The sequence below is a fragment of the Chiloscyllium plagiosum genome, unplaced genomic scaffold (genome assembly GCF_037043375.1).
Source record: "Chiloscyllium plagiosum isolate Xiang-an unplaced genomic scaffold, Cpla_swu_hap1 HiC_scaffold_2, whole genome shotgun sequence".
NCBI lineage: Eukaryota > Metazoa > Chordata > Chondrichthyes > Orectolobiformes > Hemiscylliidae > Chiloscyllium > Chiloscyllium plagiosum.
In genome coordinates, this window is record NW_028270140.1 from 33,727,097 (window position 1) to 33,741,981 (window position 14,885).

General features: G+C 42.7%; 1 protein-coding gene across 2 annotated transcripts in view; it reads right to left on the bottom strand.

The window, feature by feature from the left end:
• LOC122563055 (coronin-2B-like) overlaps window positions 1–3,031 on the bottom strand; it is a 174,003-nt gene extending 170,972 nt beyond the window's left edge. Inside the window, exon 1 of one of the 2 annotated variants that reach the window (XM_087995936.1) lies at window positions 2,647–3,031. The gene's annotated coding sequence lies outside the window, so the exon portion shown is untranslated. The remainder of the gene's footprint in view (window positions 1–2,646) is intronic. The other variant, XM_043716406.2, reaches the window with a different exon arrangement.
• Window positions 3,032–14,885: the final 11,854 nt, after the last annotated feature.

Here is a 14,885-nt window from a genome sequence, read left to right on the forward strand (position 1 = left end):
GGTTGTAAATTGAGACTGTTTGAAGAATATTGTCATAAACTAATGCATAGCTTTGAACAGTTTATCCTCATAAGATGACATAATGTTTAACTTTAACAAAGAGGGGAAGAGAGGAATTGATTTGTGCTACAGCTTATTTTTGAATCAAGTCAAATTTTATGCCCCCTCCGTACACATTCACACTCCGATTCTCTGCTAACCTGTGAATTTGAAGTTCAACCATCCAAGTTCAGCTCCAAGAAATGGAGCACTTAATCAGAGCTGGCATTCCAAGAACTGTACAAGACAGAGTCCTGCATCTCTGGAATTTTTCAAATTAATAATATTGGTGCAAGGGGAGAGAAGGATCAGTCTTGTATCCATTACATTGAAATTAGAATTACAACACTTCCTATTAACGTTCTTTGAAATTGGATTAAAGAAGGTGGGGCATAGGATGTATATCAATAATCGTTTGGAGTTTATACTGCAGGATTAACGGTTGGCTATTACATTTTAGATGATTTGCCACCACAAATTTAGATTAGCATTACAAATGCTTTCATTTTAAGCTCTTGATATGTGGGGCAATCTCTCATCAAAATAAAGAGAAGGCACTCTTACGTCCACTGCCCTAGTGATCACGTCTGCTGCACCCACTCACTTTTAACAAACATTTTCCTTGCCGGTATTCTTGAATTTCTGGACTCTAGTATAGTCTTCAGCTCCACAGAGAAACAGATTAAGTCTTCATGTCTCCGGTTTCAGTCTCAGCACAGACCTGCCAACCATACAAGTGTGACTGCTACACCACTGAGGCCCAGGCCATCCTCATGCACACTTCCTGTAGGAGTGTCTGGTTACTCATCAGGACTATAAACCATGACAATTTTAACCTCCTGACCTCATTGCCATCACCAACTGGATGCAAATCTGAAAATATTGTGTTGTTGGTTGAAATAACTTGAATCTCTCTCAAAGACTGCTATCTCTAAAGCAGTAACTTCATTATAACATATTTACAATGATGAAAACAGTCCATTACACTAACTTCTTTCCATGCTACTTTCCCTTAGGCTCAAACCACAAGTATATATTATTTTCCATTCTATCAAAGATTATTACAGACACAATTCAATTCTGGTCTCCCTGCAATAGGGAAGATGTAGTTCAATTTGAAAGGGTGCAGAAAAAGGTTTACAAGGGTGATGCCAGGGTTCGAGGATTTGAGCTATAGGGAGGGGCTGAACAGGCTGGGGCTATTTCCTCAGAGCGTCAGAGCTTTATAAAATCACGAGGGGGCGTGGATAGGGTGAATAGTCAAAGTCTTTTCCACTGGTAGGGGAATCCAAAACTGGAGGGCACAGGCTTAAGCTGAGAGGGAAAAGATTTAAAAGGGACCTAAAGGACAACTTTTTCACGTAGAGGGTGGCGCATGTAGAATAACAACATTTAAAAGGCATCTGAATTGGAACATGAATGGGAAGGGTTTAGAGGGATATGGGCTGGCAAATAATTTGATTAATTTAGGATATCTGGTTGGCATGGACAAGTCAGACCAAAGGGTCTGTTTCTCTGCTGTATAACTCCAGGACTCTGTTATAGGACTTACTTTTAACACACTGCGTCCGACTACCTGCAACAACTCACATTTACAGTATATAGTGCCTTGAGCATAGTGAAAACATTCCCAGACGTTTCACAGGAATGGTCTATGACAAAATTTGACAAGTGATTTACTTAAGGAGACATGAAAACAGAGAGGCAAATGTTTGATCAAAGAGGCAGGTTTTAAGTACTCTTAAAACAGAATACTGGAGCTTGAGACCTGGCAGTTTAATGTAGGGTCACCAAGCCAAAGGACAGGGGAGGTGAACAATTGATAAGAATTTAAGAAAGTCTGAGATCCAGGAGGGGAGAAGGTTAACGCTACAGGGTACAGGGTGGGGATCCTGCCGCCTGCGGGTTCGTAACCAGGGAGAAAAATTTTCTCCACCAGAGGAACGGGGGTTTTGAAGGTTCAAACTCACTGAATCAGGAATCTCACATTTACTAAAACAACATATGCAGGTGTCACACTCCAGTAGATCCAGGAGAGGGCAAGACTGAGTTTAGGAAACATGGCCAAATAATAAAAAACAACACGAGTTCTTTTTGAAAAAAAGCAACGTTCATCTCAGAGAAAGGGCAGGCAGAACAGCTTAGTAAACATACAGCAATATAAGAAGTGTACATTTAACAATCAGAAAGGAATTATACATTTTCGTTTTTTAAGTAGTTTTTTTTTGCGGGGGAGGGGGGGGGCTAGGCGCCTTGTGGGTTCAGGATATTTTTGTTTAGAGACATGATCTTGCTTCAAGAGGCTGAAGGAAGTGAGGGGCTGATTTTCATTGAACAGGTGCCGGCTTCGGCTCTTTTACCCCATCATTCTTTTATTATTAACGTTGCTGTTCTGGTCAAATAGCAACAAGAGTGGGAGATGATTTACCTTCCTGCGCCAACAGAATAGGGTATTGTCTTATCGCCAGTCATGAGCATTTATACAACAATCTTACTGTTTAAATAATGCCCATGTAAAAGGTAACTGATAGGCAGGAGGACAGGTGAGGTACTTAAGTCTCTATTTACATTGCCTGGCCATGTTTTTTTTCTCTCGTTGTTTCTTACCTTGCAGGCACTCCTTCAGGTTCACACACACAGCCAGGTAACAAGCTAAGCACCAGCTCAAGTTTCTTTCTCTCTTCCCCCTTTTGTTCCTGTTCAAAAATATCGTGCCCGTTCCTTTGCTAGCAGCTTCCCGGGGTGACTTGAAAGCCCTGAGCTTCTGCCGAGGTCCAATGTTCATTCATAAAACATGCCGTCAGTACCAGGCAGGACCAGAGAAGGCGGCGGCGGAGGGGGGGGGGAGAGGTGGGGCTGGTTTAAAGAGAGAGGGAGAAAGGGCACCCAGAGAAGAGAGGGGCACTCAACGTTGCAACTAGGACTGAGAGGGTAGCAGATAGTGATGATCCTCCTCCCTTTGTGCAGACTAGAGTTGAAAGCAAGGAGATTTAACAAGGCGGAGTCTCTCTCTCTCTCTCACACACACACGCAGCAGCTGCAGTATTCACACGTAACACAGCAATAACAGGGTGCGGCAATTTCCCGCATCTGTGCCCTTTTTTTCTTTAAATGTGTTATTTTCTGTGCATCTAAGTCTCTTCGTGCAAAATAACATTCTGCATGCCTTCAGTAAGTAAGAATTCAACCTTCATCATCCCTTTTGTCATTTAAGCAATTCCCCTTCCCAAACCTTTCCCAAGCCTCCTCTGTACCTGCAGCAATCTGCAAATAACTTCCAAACTCACAACATAGTGGGGGAATCTTGAAGCCCAGAAACAGGTTCTCCAGCTCTGGAGAAAATCTCGCCGATAATGACACGGGGTGTCCCCGAAAGACTGACTGCTCCTGGATCTCAGCAAATTCTTTACATTCCGTGTAAGTGCCAGGCTAGGGCACGAGAAAAGGGGTGACTGGAAAGAAAAACTGGCATTGAGTATTTATATCTGACAGAAATGGCCTCAGAGGGAGAATGGCATTGTCAAGCTGCAATGCAATGCTCTGCACGGATTAATTTTTTTTAAAACTCCGTGTTCAAATGTAAATTCTTTTATTGCTAAAAATATTTACCAAGGTAGATGTTGAGGTTGGTTTTCACCTAGTTAGGGTACATAGACCATCGGGTCAGAGTAAAAGGTCAGACATTTAGCACACACATGATGAGAAATCAGAGGATTGTGAATCTTCGGAATGGTTTCACTTATTCAATACTGCGATCAGTTGATTTTTGGGGAATTGAAGGGTGTGGGGTTGAGACAGAAGGTCAGCCTTGAATTCATTCAATTTATTGGCTCATGGGAGACTGTCTTCCCTGGTCCAGCATTTATTGCTCATCCCTAATGGCCCTGGAGGTGGTGCTTTGAACTGCTGCAGTCCATGTGGCCCAGGTACATCAAAAGGTGCTGGAGGAAGGGAGTTCCAGGATTTTGACCCCAGTGCCAGTGTGAGGGAACAGAGATATAGTTCCAAGCCAGGATAGTGTGTAGGTTGGAGGGGAACCTGAAGGTATTGGAGTTCCCATGTATCAGCTGTCATTGTCCTTCCAGATGGGTATGGAAGGGTATGGAACCCAAGCTGTGGGTTCAAGGTTCACTCCAGAAACCTGAGCATCAAAATATAGGCTTACACTGCAGTGCAGTACTAAGGAAGTGCACATCTAGGTAACATCTTGTGGGGAAAGAATTGGGCCTTTCCTTCATGATCAAAATCCTGGAAGGTATGGAAGGAGCTGTTGAAGGGGCCTTGGTGAGTTGCTGCAGTGCCTGTTGTAGATTGTTTACATTTCTGCCACTGGGTAAAAACAATAACTGCAGATGCTGGAAACCAGATTCTGGATCAGTGGTGCTGGAAGAGCACAGCAATTCAGGCAGCATCCAAGGACAGCATCCGAGGACAGGCTTTTGCCCGAAACGTCGATTTTGCCTGTCCTCGGATGCTGCCTGAATTGCTGTGCTCTTCCAGCACCACTGATCCAGAATACATTTCTGCCACTGCACACCCATTGGAGGGAGTGAATTTTGAAAATGCTGAATGAGGTGCCAATCCATTAGACTGCTTGCAGACAGAGTGGTCCAGGCCACTTTCTACCTATTAGCTTCGTGGATGTTTGGTCAAATCAAAACAAATGAATATCAATTAATCTAAGAAAATGATGCCCTATAGTTGCTGCAAGAATTAAAATGTATTTAATGTACCTTTTAGCAATAGCAGGATAAATGAACCCAATAATATTTATCCTCAATATGGGATGTCGGTATCTCCTCCTTTCTGATGTGCATTCTGTGTCTGCAATGACACTAATAATCAGACATATAAACTCCTGAAGTAAGGCAATCGAAAATTCATTACTCAATAATTGCTTAAACTAACTGGACTGTAGCTGATGATATGATAACAATCTTGGAATCCAGATAACTAAAATAAGAATTACCATGTGGCTTTAAGATTCAATTTCTCAGCATTTTCTTCAAGTGGTCCTACTACCCAATTCTCTCCCCTCTCACCCCCATGACTGTCCCACTCTCTCCTTGTCAGATAGTCCCACTCTATACACCTTGATACTGTCCCACTCTCTCCTGCCAATGGCTCTCCCACTCTCTCCCCAGATACTGTTCTCCTTCTCCCCGAGACTGTTCCTCTTTCTGTCTCCCCTTGAAACTGTCCCTGTTCTCTTTTCGACACTGTCCCACACTCTTGGTCTGAGTTTGCTCCATTCTCGTCCTGCCTCAATTCTGAGCCACTCCTAGTGCACTGTGGTTAACACTGTTCCCTCCAAGCTGTGGGTTCAAGGTTCACTCCAGAAACCTGAGCATCAAAATATAGGCTTACACTGCAGTGCAGTACTAAGGAAGTGCACATCTAGGTAACATCTTGTGGGGAAAGAATTGGGCCTTTCCTTCATGATCAAAATCCTGGAACTTCCTTCCCTTTGGCATTGTGGATGTCCCTACACCACATAGGGGGCAATGATTCAAGAAAGCAGCTCACTCACCACAGGAGCTATTAGGGATGGACAACAAATGGGTGACACTCTCATCCCAATAAACACACATTTCAAAGTAACATCAGACATGATCAGAGCGACTAGTCCATCCACATATAATTGTGATGGCTCTGCCTTTCATAAAGAGTACTGTCACCATCTACAACTAACCTCTTAGAAGTTTGTAATATCTTAAGAGATGTAGTGAATATAGAGAAGAAAATCAGATGAACTAATTTGCAGTACTGGGGGAGGGGATACCTGAAAAACTCTTCTCTGGTCCTTTTAAATGATCAAAACTAATCCAGGAAATCTCATCAACATAAACTTGTGGTACTGGGCACACAATTCTCCACAGGTAATAATGTATCTCCATCCCAACCAGGAAGATGTTAGCTTGCTATTGAATCAGTATTCATTGGAAGAGTCAGTAGGTTCACTCTAACCTGGAAAACAAGCAGCTACCTTGTTTTGTTCTCCTCAGTGTTATGATGAATCCTCATGAGACATTCCCCAATTTGTTTTGGTTCCAGATGGGGCACATCAAATTGTCAAGCTCTGGGATGAGGACGGATGAATTGCTCCTCTTGGTTATTCCCCTTCAGTTGGTCAAAACAAGGTCATTTTAAAAGATCCTTTACTTTGTGGATGTCTTTCACCCAGAACTTCAAGTAACTTTGTTTTAAAAGAAGCTAATTTAACTGGGCTTTCCAGAATTAACAAAAAGAATAAGTTTATTCATTATTGAACATGAGAAGAAACTCACACACACATTATAAATAAGAGCTAAGTCATAGAATCATAGAGATGTAAAGCATGGAAACAGACGCTTCAGTCCAACTCGTCCAAGATGACCAGATGTCCCAACCCAATCTAGTCCCACCTGCCAGCACCTGGCCCATATCCCTCCAAACCCTTCCTATTCATATACCTCGTCCAAATGCCTCTTAAATGTTGCAATTCTACCAGTCTCCACCACATCCTCTAGTAGCTCATTCCATTCACGTACCACCCTCTGAGTGAAAAAGTTGCCCCTTAGGCCTCTTTTATATCTATCCCCTCTCACCCTAAACCTATTCCGACTAGTTCTGGACTCCCCCACCCCAGGGAAAATACTTTGTCTATTTATCCTATCCATGCCCCTCATGATTTTATAAACCTCTATAAGGTCACCCCTCAGCCTCCGACGCTCCAGGGAAAAAAGCCCTAGTCTACTCAACCTCCCCCTATAACTCAAATCCTCCAACCCTGGCAATATCCTTGTAAATCATTTCTGAAACCTTTGAAGTTTCACAACATCTTTCCGATAGGAAGGAGACCAGAATTGCACACAATATTCCAACAGTGGCCTAACCAATGTCCTGTACAGCTGCAACATGACCTCCCAACTCCTGTACTCAATACTCTGACCAATAAAGGAAAGCATACCAAATGTCTTCTTCACTATCCTATCTACCTGTGACTCCACTTTCAAGGAGCTATGCACCGGAATGCCAAGGTCTCTTTGTTCAGCAACACTCCCTAGGACCGCCCCATTAAATGTATAAATCCTGCTGAGATTTGCTTTCCCAAAATGCAGCACCTCACATTTATCTAAATTAAACTCCGCCTGCCACTTCTCAACCTATTGGCCCATCTGAACAAGATCCCGTTGTAATCTGAGGTAACCTTCTTCGTTGTCCATGATACCTCCAATTTTGGTGTCATCAGCAAACTTACTAACTACACCTCTTAAGCTCACATCCAAATCATTTATATCAATGATGAAAAGTAGTTGATCCAGCACCGATCCTTGTGGTACTCAACTGGTCACAGGTCTTCAGTCTGAAAAACAACCCACCACCACCACCCTCTGTCTTCTACCTTTGAGCCAGTTCTGTATCCAAATTGCTAGTTCTCTCTGTATTCCATGAGATCTAATCTTGCTCACCAGTCTCCCATGGGGAACCTTGTCGAACGCCTTATTGAAGTTCATATAAATCACATCTACCACTCTGCCCTCATTAATCCTCCTTGTTACTTCAAAAAACTCAATCAAGTTTCTGAGACATGATTTCCCATGCATAAAGACATGTTGACTATCCCTAATCAGTCCTTGCCTTTCCAAAAACATATACATCCTGTCCATCAGGATTCCCCCCAACAACTTGCCCACCACTGATGTCACGCTCACTGGAATATAGTTCCCTGGCTTGTCCTTACCACCCTTCTTAAACAGTGGCACCATATCAGCCAACCTCAGTCTTCCGGCACCTCACCTGTGAGTATTGATGATACAAATATCTCAGTAAAAGGCCCAGCAATCACTTCCCTAGCTTCCCACAGAGTTCCAGGGTACACCTGATCAGGTCTTGGGGATTTATCCACTTTTATGCGTTTCAAGACCTCCAGCACTTCCTCCTCTGTAATATGGACATTTTGCAAGGTGTCACCATCTATTTCCCTACATTCTATATCTTCCATTTGCTTTTCCACATTAAATACTGATGCAAGATATTCATTTAGTATCTGCTACATCTTCTGCAGCTCCACACAAAGGCCGCCTTGCTGATCTTTGAGGGGCTCTATTCTTTCCCTAGTTACCCTTTTGTCCTTAATGTATTTGTAAAATCCCTTTGGATTCTCCTTAACTCTATTTGCCAAAGCTATGTCCCCTTTTTGCCCTCCTGATTTCTCTCTTAAGTAAAGTCCTACTGCCTTTATACTCTTCTAAGTATTCACTCAATTTATCCTGTCTTTACCTTACATATGCTTCCTTCTTTATCTTAACTCAACCCTAAATTTCTTTCGTCATCCAGCATTCCCTATACCTACCAGCCTTTCCTTTCATCCTGACAGGAATATACTTTCCCTGGACTCTTGTTATCTCATTTCTGAAGGCTTCCCATTTTCTAGCCATCTGTTTACTTGCGAACATCTGCGCCCAATCAGCTTTTGAAAGTTCTTGCCTAATACAGTCAAAATTGGCCTTCCTCCAATTTAGAACTTTAACTTTTAGATCTTGTCTATCCTTTTCCATCACTATTTTAAAATTAACCCCAAAGTGCTCCCCCATTGATACCTCAGTCACCTGCCTTGCCTTATTTCCCAAGAGTAGGTCAAGTTTTACTCTTTCTCTAGTAGGTACATCCACATACTGAATCAGAAAATGTTCTTGCACACACTTAACAAATTCCTCTCCATCTAAACCCTTAACACTATGGCAGTCCCAGTCTATGTTTGGAAAGTTAAAATCCCATACCATAAACACCCTATTATTCTTACAGATAACTGAGATCTCCGAACAAATTTGTTTCTCAATTTCCCTCTGACTATTAGGGTGTATATAATACAATCCCAGTAAGGTGATTATCCCTTTCTTATTTCTCAGTTCCACCAAATCACTTCCCTGGATGTATTTTCAGAAATATCCTCCCTCAGCACAGCTGTCATGCTATCCCTTATCAAAAATACCACCCTCCCCTCCTCTCTTGCCTCCCTTTCTATCCTTCCTATAGCATTTGTATCCTGGAACATTAAGCTGCCAGTCCTGCCCATCCCTGAGCCATGTTTCTGTAATTGCTATGATATCCCAGTCCCATGTTCCTAACCATGCCCTGAGTTCATCTGCCTTCCCTGTTAGGCATCTTGCATTGAAGAAGGGCTTATGCCTGAAACGTCGATTCTCCTGCTCCTTTGATGCTGCCTGACCTGCTGCGCTTTTCCAGCAACACATTTTTCAGCTCTTGCATTGAAATAAATGCAGTTTAATTTATTAGTCCTACCTTGTCCCTGCCTGCCCTGACTGTTTGACTCGCCTTTGTTCTCAACTCTACCAGCCTCAGATTGAAGTCTTTCCTCACCATCTCCTTGGGTCCCACCCCCTCCATCTTAGTAGTTTAAATCCTCCTGATCAGCTCTAGCAAATTTCCCTGCCAGTATATTAGTCCACTTCCAATTTTGTTGTAATCCGTCCTCCTTGTACAGGTCACCTCTAACCCAAAACAGCTTCCAATGATCCAAAAATGTGAATCCTACTCCCTTACACCAGCTCCTCAGCCATGCATTTATCTGCTCTATCCTCCTATACCTGCCCTCACTACCTCATAGCACCAGGAGTAATACAGATAATACTACTCTCGAGGACGTCCTTTTTAAATTCCTGCCTAACTCTCTGTAATCTCCCTTCAGAATCTCAACCTTTTCCCTTCCTATGTCATTGGTTCCAATGTGTACAATGACCTCCTGCTGGCCCCTCTCCCCCTTGGGAACATTCTGCACCCTCTCTGAAACATCCTTGATCCTGGCACCAGGGAAACAACACACCATTCTGCTTTTTTGCTGCTGGCCACAGAAACGTTTGTCTGTACCTCGGACTAGAGAGTCCCCAAAGACAATCGATTGCTTGGAACCTCTCATTACATTAGAGCCAGTCTCAATACCAGAAACCTGGCTGTTTGTGCTACATTCCTCTGAGAATCCATCAATCCCTACATTTTCTAAAACAGCATACCTGTTTGAAATGGGGATAGCCACAGAAGAATCCTGCACTAGCCGCCTTCCTCTCTTATCTTTCTTGGAGTTAACTCATCACTGTGACTGTATCTGAGACTTTCCCCCATCCTAAAACTGCCATCCATCATATCCCCTTGCTCTTGTAAATTCCCCATTGCCTCTAACTGCCTCTTCAACTGATCCATTCGATCTGATAGGATTCACAACCAACAGCATTTATTGCAGATATAAACCTCAGTAACCCATAAACTCTCCCTAAACTCCCATATCCGACAAGAAGAGCATATCACTCTACTAAGGGCCATTTTTGCTTCTTTCACTCTACAGACCCAGAAAATAGCACTGTCCTATTTCTGTACAAAAACTACTCCAGGTTAAATTAGTATGTATCGCTTATATTTTAAGTTTAATCAAGAGACATGGCTCAATAAAACATGTAATCAAGAAAGAACCCGCTCGACTCACTTCAGCAGACTTATTTTAAGCCCACGCTTTAAATTCCACTTAATTGCTTCTGTGCTGTGACCTCACCCAGAAAGGTTCCTCTAAGATCAGTTGTGAATTTCACTGTTTTGTAATTTTCCCAGATACTCTCCGATGTCCAGCGATACAAGAATTCAGCAACAAAGGCAGTAACTGCTAGCTCTGTCAGTTAGCAATGTGGGTATCTTTCTCTCTCTCTCTCTCTCTCTCTCCTGCACTGACCTTACCATGCACTTCCTTTGTCTGTTCTTCTCCCTTTTATAACTGCTGTTGCTGTGACTTTTTTTTTCTCTCCAAAGTTCCAAAACAATGCAACAACATATAAAACAGTAGTTGCTGCTCCTGAAATTAGAGGAAATCACTTCTAACACATAAAATACCTCAAAAAAGGAGCAGCTCTTACAGCCAGAGAGTTTTTCCATCCTCCATCTTGGATTACCGAGTCCAAGAAGATAATTGTGAAGGAAATGGTATGAGTCTGAATTGTTTGTGTAGAGCAGGTACAATGATATTTCAGTCATTATTGGATGGCACAGTAGTGTTGATGTTGGCAGTTGTGCAGTTGGTTTTGAGATTTTTGTTTTGCAAGTTGGTAGATATTCTGTTGATCTGCTTCCTTTCAATATGACTGAATTCCAATATTCAGGGTAGGAGTGTGTCTTCCCCTGCAGTGTTTTACCTGCAGTGTAGGTGTATTTAATATGGATGTTCTCAAAGCTGTGACCACCACCCCCCCCCCCCCCCCCCCACCCCAACAGCACTGTAATGCAGACACTAGGATGTTCAGATAATAACACATAGACATATTGCTGAAGTTAATTTTTAATATTGTATTTTTACATATTTCTGAGGGATTAAAACAGGCAAGTTGACAGGAGGTGACTTTCTGATGAAAAGGTGGACAGTGAGTCTCTTATTATCTCTTCTTGCAATTTAGATTAGAGCAGATTCCCTACAGTGTGGAAAGAGGCCCTTTGGCCCAACAAGTCCATACTGACCCTCCGAAGAGTTACCCATCCTGACCCATTTCGGTCTGACTAATGCACCTAACACTATGGGCAATTTAGCATGGCCAATTCACCTGGCCTGCACATCTTTGGACCGTGGAAGGAAACCGGCGGAAACCCATGCAGACACAGGGAGAACGTGCAAACTCCACACAGTCGCCCAAGGCTGGAATCAAACCTGGGACCCTGGTGCTGTGAGTCAGCAGTGCTAACCACTGAGCCACCATGCCAGAATGTGACTCTCTCTGTTTGAAGTTTCCCTGACACTTTGCAGGTACAACATTCCATGGGCTTCACACACAATTTTGCCAGACAATCAACTGATATACAATTTTATTTTTCCTCTCTGTAGCCGTCCTTTTCAAAAATAAACAATGTTTGAAATCAAAAGAATAACACGTCTATAAATATTTTGGGGTTCTGATTCATCATTGTAAAACCTGACTTGATTCTAATGGCCCTGGACTAAAGGTTGTGAGTTCAAATCCCACTGCAGAAATTTAAATTCAATTCTCATGAACCACTGGGCCTGTCTGCTGGAGGTCCAGAGTCATCACAAATGTGAAAATTTGATTATATCATCAGATTGCTCAATTTTACATAACTGTCTAAATCAGGTTAACAGAATATGCACACCACATGTTTTAGTTAACCAGAAAGGAACACTAAAGCTTGAAATCTACCCCATTTGGAAACATCGATATACAAACAAACTGAAACACAAATAGACAGGATATGAAGGATGGGAAATATTGGCAAATCAAGGAGAAACAGTTCAAGTATGATTAGTGAATTTTCAGATGACATCAAAATTAGAGGTGTGGTGGACAATGAAGAAGGTTACTTCAGAGTAAAGTGGGATCTTGATCAGATGGGCCAATGGGCCGAGGAGTAGCAGATGGAGATTAATTTAGATATATCTGAGATGCTGCATTTTGGAAAGGCAAATCAGGGCAGGACTTATACACTTAATGGTCAAATCCTGGAAAGTGTGGCCGCACAAAGAGACCTTGGAGTGCAGGTTCATAATTCTTTGAAAGTGGGGTTGCTGGTAGATAGGATAGCGAAGGCTGTATTTGGTATGCTTGCCTTTATTGGTCATTGCTTTGAGTATAGGAGTTGGAAGGTCATGTTGTGGCTGTACAGGACATCGGTTTGGCCACTATTGGAATACTGTGTGCAATTCTGGTCACCCTGCTATTGGAAGGATGTTGTGAAACTTGAAAGAGTTCAGAAAAGACTTACAAGGATGTTGCCAGGATTGGAGGGTTATAGAGAGAGGCTGACTAGACTGGGGCTATTTTTCCTGGAGCTTCGGAGGCTGAGGGGTGACCTCACAGCGGTTTATAAAATCATGAGGGGTATAAATAGGGTAAATAGACAAGGTCTTTTTCCCAGGGTGGGGGAGTCCAAAACTAGACTGCATAGATTTAAAGTGAGAGAGGCAAGATTTGAAAGGGACCTAGGTGCAAATGTTTCAGGCAGATGGTGGTGCTTGTATGGAATGAGCTGCCAAAGGAAGTGATGGAATTGCAATGTTTAAAAAACATCTGGATAGATATATGAATAGAAAGGGTTTCGAGGGGTATGGGCCAAATGCTGACAAATGGGACTTGATTTATTTAGGATGTTGATCAGCATGGTTAAGTTAGACCAAAGGGTCTGTTTCCATGCTGTATGTCTCTATGACTCTATAACAGTATCAGGCAAGAACTTTTAAAAGCTGATTGGGGGCAGATGTTTGCAGGTAAAGGGGCGGCTGGAAAATAGGATGCCTTCAGAAAAGAGATAACGAGAGTCCAGTGACAGTATATTCCTGTTGAAGGGTGAAAGAAAAGAATGGAAGGTGTAGGGAATGCTGGATAACAAGAGAAATTGAGAGTTTGGTTAAGAAAAAGAAGGAAGCATAAATCAGGTATAGATAGGAGAGATCGAGTGAATCCTTAGAATATAAAGGCAGTAGGAGTATAGTTAAGAGGGAAATCGGGAGGGCAAAAAGGGGACATGAGATAGCTTTGGCAAATAGAGTTAAGAAGAATCCAAAGAGTTTTTACAAATATATTAAGGGCAAAAGGGTAACTAGGGAGAGAATAGGGCCCCTCAAAGATCAGCAAGGTGGCCTTTGTGTGGAACTGCAGGAGATGGGAGAGATTCTAAATAAGTATTTTGCATCAGTGTTTACTGTGGAAAAGGACATGGAAAATATAGAATGTAAGGAAAGAGACGGTGACATCTTGAAAAATGTCCATATTAAGAGGAGGAAGTGCTGGATGTCTTGAAATGCATAAAAGTGGATAAATCCCCAGGACCTGATCAGGTGTACCCTAGAACTCTGTGGGAAGCTAGAGAAATGATTCCTGGGCCTCTTACTGAGATATTTGTATCATGGGTCTTCACAGGTGAGGTGCCAGAAGACTGGAGGTTGGCTAACGTGGTGCCACTGTTTAAGGAAGATGGTGAGGACAGGCCAGGGAACTATATTCCAGTAAGCGTGACATCAGTGGTGGGCAAGTTGTTAAAGGGAATCCTGAGGGACAAGGTTTACGTGTATTTGGAAAGGCAAAGACTGACTAGGGATAGTCAACATGGCTTTGTGCGTAGGAAATCATGTCTCATGAACTTGATTGCATTTTTTGAAGAAACAAGGAGGATTGATGAGGCCAGAGCAGTAAACATGATCCATATGGACTTCAGTAAGGCGCTCGGCAAGGTTCCCCATGGAAGACTAGTGAGCAAGATTAGATCTCATGGAATACAGAGAGAACTAGCCATTTGGATACAGAACTGGCTCAAAGGTAGAAGACAGAGGGTGGTGGTGGAGGGTGTTTTTCAGACTTGAGGCCTGTGACCAGTAGAGTGCCACAAGCATCTGTGCTGGGTCCACTACTTTTCATCATTTACATGAACGATTTGGATGTGAGCATAAGAGATATAGTTGTTAAGTTTGCAGATGACACCAAAATTGGAGGTGTCGTGGACAGCGAAGAAGGTTACCTCAGATTACAAGATCTTGACCAGATGGGCCAATGGGCTGAGGAATGGCAGATGGAGTTTAATTTAGATAAATGTGATGTGCTGCATTTTTGGAAAACAAGTCTTAGCAGGACTTATACACCGAATGGTAAGATCCTAGGGAGCATTGCTGAATAAAGAGAACTTGGAGTGCAAGTTCAGACCTTGAAAATAGAGTCACAGGAAGACAGGATAGTGAAAGATGGCATTTGGTATGCTTTCCTTTATTGGGCAGAGTATTGAGTACAGGAGTTGGGAGGTCATGTTGCGGCTGTACAGGACATTGGTGAGGCCGCTGTTGGAATATTGCGTGCAACTCTGGTCTCCTT